Here is a 10,447-nt window from a genome sequence, read left to right as displayed (position 1 = left end):
TTTTCTGATAGTGTGCTTTGATACTTGCTGGGTCTTAGATCTTCTTTGGGTTGCACATGCATGCTTGAAAACCTCCTCGAAGCTAAAATGCTATGCCCAGATTGGGAAAATTTCATAAATATGCCTTTTTCTTTCAGTGTTTAGGATAATAAAATCTGCTAAAGGATTATTTTTGGCCTTAAGTGTTAATTTAGGTGGTAAGTCTGTGAATATTGGTCTTCAGTAGTTTTCTAAAACTCTAGGGTTACTTACCCTCTATAAAGTTATATCTAAAGTCAACTGTTCCTAAACTAAATTTTGTGGGATTTGGAATAGAGCTAGTTTCTATAGAATTCTTATGTCTCTAGAACGCCCATCCTTGTTGGTCTAGAGTCTCGAGTTTGTATGAGGCTAGACCTACTGATGGTCAGAAAGCATTAGTAGTAAACCCATCTGCTCAAGTCAGTTTTTGCTTGATTGATGTCTGTGGCAAGATCAAATGGAATATCAGATTATTTTGAATTTTTATAATTAATTTTTGGTTATCCAGACCAATGGAGATGCACCAAGAGGTCAAGGACTGTTATGGGGGAAAATAAACTCTCTCTTTCACACACACATTCACACAAATATATACATACATATATATTTGGAATTTCAGTGACTCAAAGAAGAAAATAATGGATCATATGGGACTTCACATCTAAAACATTCATTTGAATTAGCTATCACTAATGGTAAGTACCCTATAGGGGGCAGAAACTTGTTTGGTGATCAGTGAGATAATTTTCATTGTCATGGTGAATCATACACAAGATAGTGACACAAGGTACTGTACTTAGTTAATAGTCTCACGAAAGGTGTGAGTCTTTGATGTCCAATACATAGTGACTAGCCAGAGGTGGCTACCGGCATGTGGTGAGTGCAAACGAGGGACTGAATTTTAAATTTTATTTTGTTTTAGTTATTTTAAATTTAAATTTAAAAAACTGGTATGTCATTAAGTTAAAAACTTTTATGAATCTTTGAAACAACTTTGGTATGTCATTTACTTTTTTTTTTTTTTTGCTGGGAAAATAACTTTATTTTCTTCAGGGGTATGGGCAGATGTCTAGTCTCAGAACTTCTGGAATTGTTTCTTGGTGCCAGTGGCCTTCATGACTTTGTGAGAATGTTGAAGTGCACAGTCTTGCTCAGGGGCTCGCACTTGCCTACTGTGACCGTGTTGCACATCTAGACATGCCTGAAGCACGGGGACAGGTGCACGGACATGTTCTTATGTTTCTCAAAGCGGATGTACTTTTGGAGGTAGTGGAGGTAGTCTCAGCGGATGACAGTGGTCCTCTGCATCTTCGTCTTGGTCACCACAGCAGACAAAATCCACCCTCAGATGGAGACATTACTAGGAAAGGGACATTTCTTGTCAATATAGGTGCCCTCAAAGACCTCCTAGGGTGTATTGAAGCCCAGCCTGATGTTTTTCTAGTATTGTGGGAGCTTCTTCTTGCCAGTTTCTCCAAGCAGGACCCTCTTTTTATTTTGAAAGATGGTTGGGTACTTTTGGTAACGTGTTCAGTCTGAGAGTCCGCCATCTTCCTGGCTGCCTGAAAAAGGCTGTCAATTTACTTTTTAACTGTATATTCTATAAAGTCTAAATATAGAGCAATTATTTCCTATGAAAATTCAGTGTCTGAATTGAGATGTGTTATATATGTAAAATATGCACTGGATTTTTGAACAATACAAAAAAGAATGTAGAATGTCTCACTAATAATTCTTTTACATTGATTATACACTGAAATGATAATATTTTACATATTCTGAATGTATTATTTTATTTAATTTCATCTGTTTCTTTTAAAGTTTTGTAATGTTGTTACTGGTAAATTTAAAATTACCCATGGGGTTCATATTATATTACTATTAGATGGATTTGGAATAGGCAATACATAGTACAGTATTTCAAAGTGAAAAAGATTCAGTAAAAGCATGGGGTAATATCCGAACATAGCTAGAGCTTTTAGATACTCAAAGGAGAAGAAACATTCCAGATAGAGGGAATGAAACTTGCAAAGGGCTCAGGTGGGAGTGTGTGTGAGGTACTCTGAGAGCAAAGTGTGAGCATGGACTTGATTCAGAAGAGTGGGAAATTTGGTTATAGAGATAAGTCCTGATAAGGCCTGTTGTGCAGGGTGCTGAATGCCAGGCTAAGGAACTTAGATCTTATTCTCTAGGCAGTTAAAGAGTAACTGGAGGTTTTTGAGAAAAGAGGATATTTTATGGAGGTTAATTTTGTTTTATTTGAATGGAGAAATATTGGAGAGGAGATCAGTTATGATAATACTATGATAATATTCATGGTGTAGCTAATTTCAGTTGGTGGTGGTATTAGAAATAAAACCAGTAATGATAATGAAAATCATAATAGCTAATATTTATTAATTACTTAAATTTTGTGTCAAGAATTGTGTTAAATATTTTTACATGAGTTATCTTATGTAACTCTCATAATGCTTCTCTGAGGTAGGTACTATTGTCCCCATTTTATAGATGGGGAAGCTGAAACATACCCAAGTTAAGCGTCTTGATGAGAAGAACATCTTGATGAATTTGGACTGGGGAGAAGCAATCATAGAGGTTTTGGAAATTCGTTTGGTTATGCCACTAGCGAATATCCTTTTCTCTTTTTGGAATGCCAGGAGATGGAGGTTGTTATTTTACACAATTGATTAGAGAAGCCTTCTCTAAGAAGGTGAGAGTTTAGTAGATATCTGAAGGAAAGGAGAGAACAAGGCTTATGGTGCTCTGGAGGGAGAGTGTTCCAGAGAAAGAGAACTTCAGGTACATAAGCATGAAGTAGGAGCATGCCTGGTATGCTCCAGAAATAGCAAAGAGACTCAGTCCAGTATTGACTGGGCAGAGAGCCGTGTGGGAAAAAAGTTCAGAAATGCAGGTATGCCAGATCATGCAACGTCTTGTGCCTTTATATAACTTTGGATTTTACTTTGAGTGAGGTGGTAAGCTATTGAAGGATTTTTTTTAAGATTTTATTTATTTATTTGAGAGAGAGAGAGAAAGAGCACGAGCGGGGAGGAGGGGAAGAGGGAGAGGGAGAGGGAGAAGAAGACTCCCTGTGGGGCTTGATCCCAGGACTCTGAGATCATGACCTGAGCCCAAGGCAGAGGCTTAACCAACTGAGCCACCCAGGTGCCCCAGTATTGGAGGAATTTTAATAGGAAATTGACTTAATCTGACTCATATTTTAGAAAGAGCACTCTGGTTAGTATTTGAGATTTGATTTTATGGGACAGAGATGAAAGCCAGTTAGGAGGATACAGCAATAATCCAGGTGAGAGATGATGCTGGCTAGGACCAACATGATCGAGGTGGAGGTGATAAGAAGTGTTTGCATTCTGAATATTAAAACCAACAGGATTTTCTGATGTATTGAATATGGGGGGTGAGAGAATGAAAGGAGTCTAGGAGGACTTCAAGATTTTTGGCTTGAACAACTGGAAAAGTGAATTTGCAGTTTACTGCAATAGGGAAGAATATGATCAGAAGAGATTTGGGGGGAGGTAAAAATGAGGAGTTGTTTACGGCGTTTAGAGATTCCTATTAGCCACCTATGGTAAGATGTCAAGTAGAGAGTAGACTATTTAAGTCCGTAGTTCGGGGAACATATTTAGGCTGGAAATATTATTTTGGTGGCATTAGTAATATAGTTGGTATATAAAGAAAGAAACTGGATGAGATCGCTAGGGCATGAGCATGGACAGGAAAAAGATCTGAGGTTTGAGCCGTGGCAGGCTCTAACATCTAGTATTTGCAGGTTGGGAAATGAGAAATCAGCAAAGAGACAGAAGGTGTTGCCAATGAGGTAGGAGGAAAACCCAAAAATGTGGTGTCTTGGGAGCCCGGTGAAGTGTTTTAAGGAGGAGAGTGTGATCAAGAATTTCAGGTACTGCTGTTAGGTCAGATAAGATGACTTGGGAAATACCCATTTGCTTTAGCAACCTGGAGGTCACCAGTAACTCTGACAAGAGTTATTTCTATGGAGTGTTGAGGAAGGAAGACGGACTATAAAGTTCAGAAGGGAATTTTGAGAAAGGAAGATAGCGAGTGTAGATGCTTTTTTTTTTTTTTTTTTTGGAGGAGTTTTGCTGTAAAAGATGGCAGAAAAATGAGATGAAATCTGGAAGGAGATAAGGGGTCAGGGAAGATTTTGATTTTATTTTGTTTTGAGGAGGGAAAATAGGGTGCCGGTATGCAAATGGTAATGACCCACTGTGGGGCGGCGGGGGAGGGGGGAGCATCTCTGGAGCAGGATCACTGAGCCCTTGAGAGGGGATGGGATGGTGTGCGCAAGTGCAGTTGGCCTTTGACAGAAACAACTGTAGTCACGGAAATGGCAATGGATTCAATAAGTTGATAGTATCCAATTGTTCGTAACCAGTTTACCAAATTGTACCTCAGATTGTTTCTTTAAAAACGCATCCTTCAACATATTGAAAGACCCTCATCCTCATTTAAAATAAGAGAAATGGAAAATGAAACCGCAGTCAGGTACCATTTTTCATCTGTCAAGGTGGCAAAACTAAAAACACTTTGTGTTGAAAGAGTGTGGAGAAATCATTATTCTTATACATGGTGAATGGGAGTGCGATTGGGACACCCTGTATGGAGGGAAATTTGGCAAATATTTATCAGATTTACAAATGCACAGTATCCCTTGTACTAGAAATTCCACTGCTAGCTTATTCTATAGATACAATTACCTATGTAGGAGGAGACATTTATTTCAGAATATTTACTGTAGCGCTGTTTGTTAATAGGAAAAGATGATGAAAATAAGTACTTAGCAGTAGTGGACGGATGTGAATTGATGTGATGTGAATCGTGGTGCACCCATATGATGGAACTGGATACAGCTGTAAAACAGGAATGAAGAAGCCCTTTATCTGTTGATACAAAAAGATCTCTGAGAAGTACTGTTAAGTAACAAAGGGAGTTATACAACAGTGTGTACAGTTTGCTACCATTTCTGAAAAAATAATATACAGGTATGATTCATATCTGTGTTTGCATATGTCTAAATATCTCTGGAAAGATCTAGAAAATATTTTAAATAATATTACATGGAAGGTACTGTACTAGTTCATTGTTCATATGATAATCTCTTTTCATGATGAGGCTTATTTTTGTAAAAACAAAAAAGTATGAGAGTAAAAAAATAGTAAGCATGTTTATGACTAGCACTTTTGATCAACCAGTAGCTAAAAATTTTAATCATAGTCAGCTTACCAATTTAAATCTAAAATATCAAGAAATGAAAACACATGTTATAATTAATGAATCAAAAATCTATTTCACGGTTGTTTTAAGCAATAGTAAGTATTGTCATTTTAAAATTTCTAGTAAAATGTAATATAATTTTTTACAACGTGTGGTGTGTGGTTTAAAATATTTTAACAAATTATGTATTAATCTGATTTATTATATCTAAGATTATATTCAATGGTATATTCAAATATATTATTTTAAATATGTTAATACAATGTTAAATGCATTGGTAGATTTAACATATTAAACAATTTTAATATTCCAAAATTATTCTTAGATTTTGATTTTTTGTAAGTATATATGTTTTTCATTATTATTGTAGCATTGCATCAGAAGTAGGCTGTCTAGGTGCTTGAAGGAAGTGCAGTGCAATTCTTCTAATTCTCTTTTTCTTGTTTAGTTATGTTTCTTTTAGACTGTAGGCAATCAAGATTTTGTTTTGTATATTTGATCTGCACCAAAACAAGGAAATTATGACCATTTAGTTTTTCCTTCAATTACTTAAATTTGCTCCAATCTTTTGCCTCTTCTTGTCTGGGGAACAGAGGCCCTACCATATAATGAATATGTCATAACAAACGCATGTTGAAATCAGACCTGAGAATAATCCTTTTAGATTCCTTAAAGTGATATCATATTAACCTATGCTAAATATTTACCCATTTTGGAATGTAGGATTTTGTTTTTCAATGTTATTAACTGTACTTTCTAACATAACCACTTGTCAAATAAACTCATTTCTAATAGTCAACAAATGGTATTAATTTCAAAATTTCTTAACATACAGTCTTTAAACACTAGAGTGATATCTTTTGTCAGAGCAAAGTACTAGTTGACAATTCAAAGACATACCTTTTTCTGAATGGTGTATTGTTAAGAGGAAATACTTGTGAACAAAAGGTGGAAATAACCGTGCTGGGAATCAGGTAACACAGGTTGAGAACAAGGATAGTGGATAGAATATATGGGCAAAAGTCTAAGGGCTTAAATGACAGCTCAAAGACAAGATGGGATTTCACCCACTTTCAAAACATTACTTTTGTGCTGACTTGAAAGCACCGCTGCTTTTCTTCAATTCATATGATAGTAAATATGCAGTGCTCAAGCATATATATGAGCTTCCATTTACTCAAAAACGTATTCGTGTTTTATTGGATTTCATTCAACAACTAGATCTTTTTACAAGATTCACATTCTCAGGTCTATTTTATAGATCAGTTCTTTACATGTATATGCTATAAATATGACTTTATTTTTCCTTATTGAAAATACTAGGATTGTGAAATAGAGAGGAAATATTATAGTCAGATGTAATAAAAATAATTAATCTACCTCTAAAAGCTAAGGTCAAGAAATCCAAACACCTGTTAATATGTTAATACATATAGGTAATTCTAGCTGTGTAATTTTGAAAATATTCATAGGAATATTTTATGCTTCTATTTTATAATGGTGCTTTTCTAGTTAACTCATCTGTAATCATTTAAGTGATGTTAATTGGGCAATTTAGAGAACTGTATTACTAGCAGAAAAAAAATTACTGGATATTTCAAAGACAAATTTACGTATTATGTAGTATTTTGAGTGGTGTTTTTGTGAATGAAAGATAAATATCACATTACCAAGAAGCCAAATAACTGGGGGAATAAGGTAAAAATGGTGCGAGATAGGGAAAAGACTATAGGTTTGAAAGAAATCTGAAAGGTATAATCTGGAGTAATTACGACTTGTAAATTCTTTTGTAGGGGTAACATATCAAAGTAACACATGATATGGGTAAGTAAAATGAGATAACATGGGTTTTGGGTAGAAGGTAGCATAGGATTTTGGAGCTAAGGTCAGTTTTAAAATAGGAATTTTATGTTGTGGTATTAACGAGAATATCAATCTATTTATGTTATGGCATATTTTTCATATGCTTCCTTAGTTAAAGCCAAGGAACATTTTCATTAGTTAAAAATCATTTGCAGAGGGGTAGTCAATTGACAAGTTTTATATTTGGTATTTTGGTGAATAACTACACTATGAGAAAACTTGGCTTATATAGTTTACCACAAAATTTTAATAGAGAAAATAATACAGAAAATTAATGTAATCAGAGGTGTTATCCCTAAAATATTTATTCACAGTCTTTTGGGTTTTCCTTTAAGTTGTACTAAGATGAAAACAACTTCAACAAAACAGCTCTTCTGTGACACACTAGAAAATCCTAGCCGTTACTTTATCTGAGAAAATTTCCATTTCTGTTTCTTCACATTCTCCTTGAAGAGAACCAGAGTGGAACTGAATCTAAACGAGAAACCCATCTGAAGCCAACAGGTTTACCACAAAAAGGCTACTACTGCACTGGATTTTGCAAGACATGACCTTAGGTACATACGCATTTGTGAATTTCAGAGCAGAAAGGAGGAACTTTGAGATCTTGGAGTCATTGGCTGTGAGAGGTACCTTGGTAGACATTTACTATGGCTCATTTAGTTCGGAGAACAAATAATTTCCTTATGGTCATGTAGCTAATTAATGGCAGAGCTGGATTGTTACTTGGGTCTTCTTACTGCCTGCTGAGAGTGTCCTTCTTTCAGAGCATCACTCGCTTCTACCTGTGCCCTTTTTCATGGGCCATCACTCTTCCCCTGTCTTCACCATCTCTCATGTGGTCTGTGGCTACAGGGCTCTTTCTAGGATGTGTGTTTCAGGATTTGGGGGCCTGCCTTGCTGTGCTCTAGGTAAACTCAGTGAGCTGGCAGTCAGGTAGGAGGATGAAGATAGATGGTCCTCCTGGCATCTGTTTCCATCCATCCGTCTGTAACAGAGTCTGCCTTCCTGTTCCTACACTCATACTTCCAGTGATGTAAATGACATGTTTTCGGCCTTTTCCATGTTAAGACTGCTTCCAGTGTTCGTTTTAACTTTAGTTCATCTCATAAAATGCTCCAGATGTTCTTGGAGTGGGGAACTACAGAATGATCATAGTTAAAAATGTCTTAAGGCTCATAACTTCCAAGTTTGCCCCATCTGTGCTACCTATATTTTCGGACACCTCATTCCCAAACCAGCCCATGCACAACTGTCAGGTTAATCTTCTTAAAGCATAGATTTCCTCAATGCCATTCTTACCCTTAAAAACATGAATTTACTTTTATACTTAAAGAAATAGTTCCTTAGTTGGATGTTTAAGATTTTCCATGATCTTTCTTCCAGGTTTTCAGGGTCATTTCTATTCATTTATATCAGTCAACACTCTACTCCAGTACCAGTGGTATTAACTACTCACTGCTCATCCAATGAACTGTGTTTTTCCTGCCTCTTTTATTGGGTCAAATGGTGCCTGGTGTTGAGAATGCCATGACAGGTGAATGTTACCTACTAATGTGGGCAATTGAGAAACCTATCCAGCCAGTATAATATATGTATTTTGTGTGTGTGTGTGTGTGTGTGTGTGTGTGTGTGTGTGTGGTTTGAGAGAATTTAGTGTAGCAGTGTGGTGAGTGGCTGACAGCTCCCAGGGTACAGATGGAGGATAGGCTAGTAGGACTGGAGAAGTGGGTGTTGGTGCTGTCCCTGGACCCCCCCACCCCAGGCCCTATCCAGCCAATATTACCAACACTGTCACCATTTCCATAATTATCTACCATGGCGAGGTCATAAATTTAACTCATCTTATAACTTGTATGTGCAGAGAAATATAATTTATGAATTTTATTAATAGTTAATCTGGTCTCCCTACACAACTTTACCCTCTAGGTAGTAGGGACCTCTGTTCCTGAGTTACGTTCCCCCCAGAATAACTGTACTAAATGTTCAATTGTGTTTAAACCTTAGAGCAACTGTAATTTAAATACTTCACTTGGGTAATGTTCAATCTGTCTAGGATTAAATGCCCAGTCTCTTAGATATTTTACTCTTTTGCTATTTCTTCCAGTTCCTAAGGTGTTATCTGTTGTACGTGGTGGTGGTGGATGGTAAGAGGGGGGTGGGTCCGAGCAGAAAATTAGGAGTTTTGGGCAAGGTGTCTCTTGCTTCTCTGCATCAGTGTCCCTTGCTCAGATGGTTGGTGCTTATTCTGCTCACATTTACAGCTGAAGTTAGCAACTGGTGTACTTCTTGGTACTGTCAGGTAGATTCAGTCACATCCATTTTATGATGGCACCACAGACCTCTTTGGGCCCTTCTGGGTGGTGTACTTTGCAGCCATTAATTTAGAGCCTTTCAATAGCCCTGATCTCTGCAAATTCCTCACTCAGATTCAGCTAAGGTCTTATCCCATGTGGGCTACATGGAAAGATAGCAGAGGAAAACCACACCTCAGGACTTCCCCTTGCCTGATGAGAATGCAGCATTTTCTTAACTTTTCAGGGCTTCCCTCTTGCTGTAGGGCTCCCTGTCCAGAGTCCCAAATTGGGAGTGTGGGCAAGAGAGCTATCTGAGCTTCTCTCAGTCCTTTATCTAATGAATATTGCCTTTCTCGGGCAAATTGGGAGCCTCGTCTCATCTCATGCCCTTTCTTTTTTAATATCATATATTTGTGCCCAAAGAGACCAGCCTACCTTACGGCTTCAAACTTAAATACTTTTGTTGCCAGCTGCAGAGCAGCGTGCCTCATGATCCGGCCACTCTGCCTTGTGGGTAGGCTCTGTGCACCTGGTCTCCGAATTTGGTCCTGATAACGGACCAGCAGGAACGGTGATGGTCCTTTTATATGTGGTTATCTCTCATTTCAAGATCAATATGTTTAAAGGACAATTACTAGCTTCTCCTTCCTTGACTTTTCTCCTTTGTGCCCTATTTCTGTTGATGGTATTATATCCCACCTTGTAAGAAGCCTTTAGCTCCTTTTTGTTCTCTAAACTCACTACTAAAGTGGCTTCTAACTTCACCTAGCTCTTCCTTTAAAATTCCATCTTTTCAGTTCCCTTTATTCTGCCTTGTCTTATTTCTGTACTTCAGTCCTCTTTCCCCTGCATATTTATCATGGTTTCTTAACTAATTTTGCCACCTTCAGAATTCCTGTCTTTAAACTCTCATCTATACTGCCACACCATCACACTGTCAGAATTATGAAATACAAATCTCATAATTTCCATCCTCAAAAATATTTGGTTACCCAGTGGCCTAGAATATATCC

General features: G+C 37.2%; 1 pseudogene; it reads right to left on the bottom strand.

Annotated features, from left to right (window-relative positions):
* Positions 1–1,031: 1,031 nt before the first annotated feature.
* Positions 1,032–1,571, bottom strand: LOC123785560 (small ribosomal subunit protein uS17 pseudogene; annotated as a pseudogene).
* Positions 1,572–10,447: the final 8,876 nt, after the last annotated feature.

This window comes from Ursus americanus, chromosome 15 (genome assembly GCF_024610735.1).
Source record: "Ursus americanus isolate L20-20 chromosome 15, mUrsAme1.1.p, whole genome shotgun sequence".
In the NCBI taxonomy this organism is placed as follows: domain Eukaryota; kingdom Metazoa; phylum Chordata; class Mammalia; order Carnivora; family Ursidae; genus Ursus; species Ursus americanus.
The sequence above is the reverse complement of the archived record's forward strand: the minus strand, read 5'-3'. Positions and strand labels throughout refer to the sequence as shown.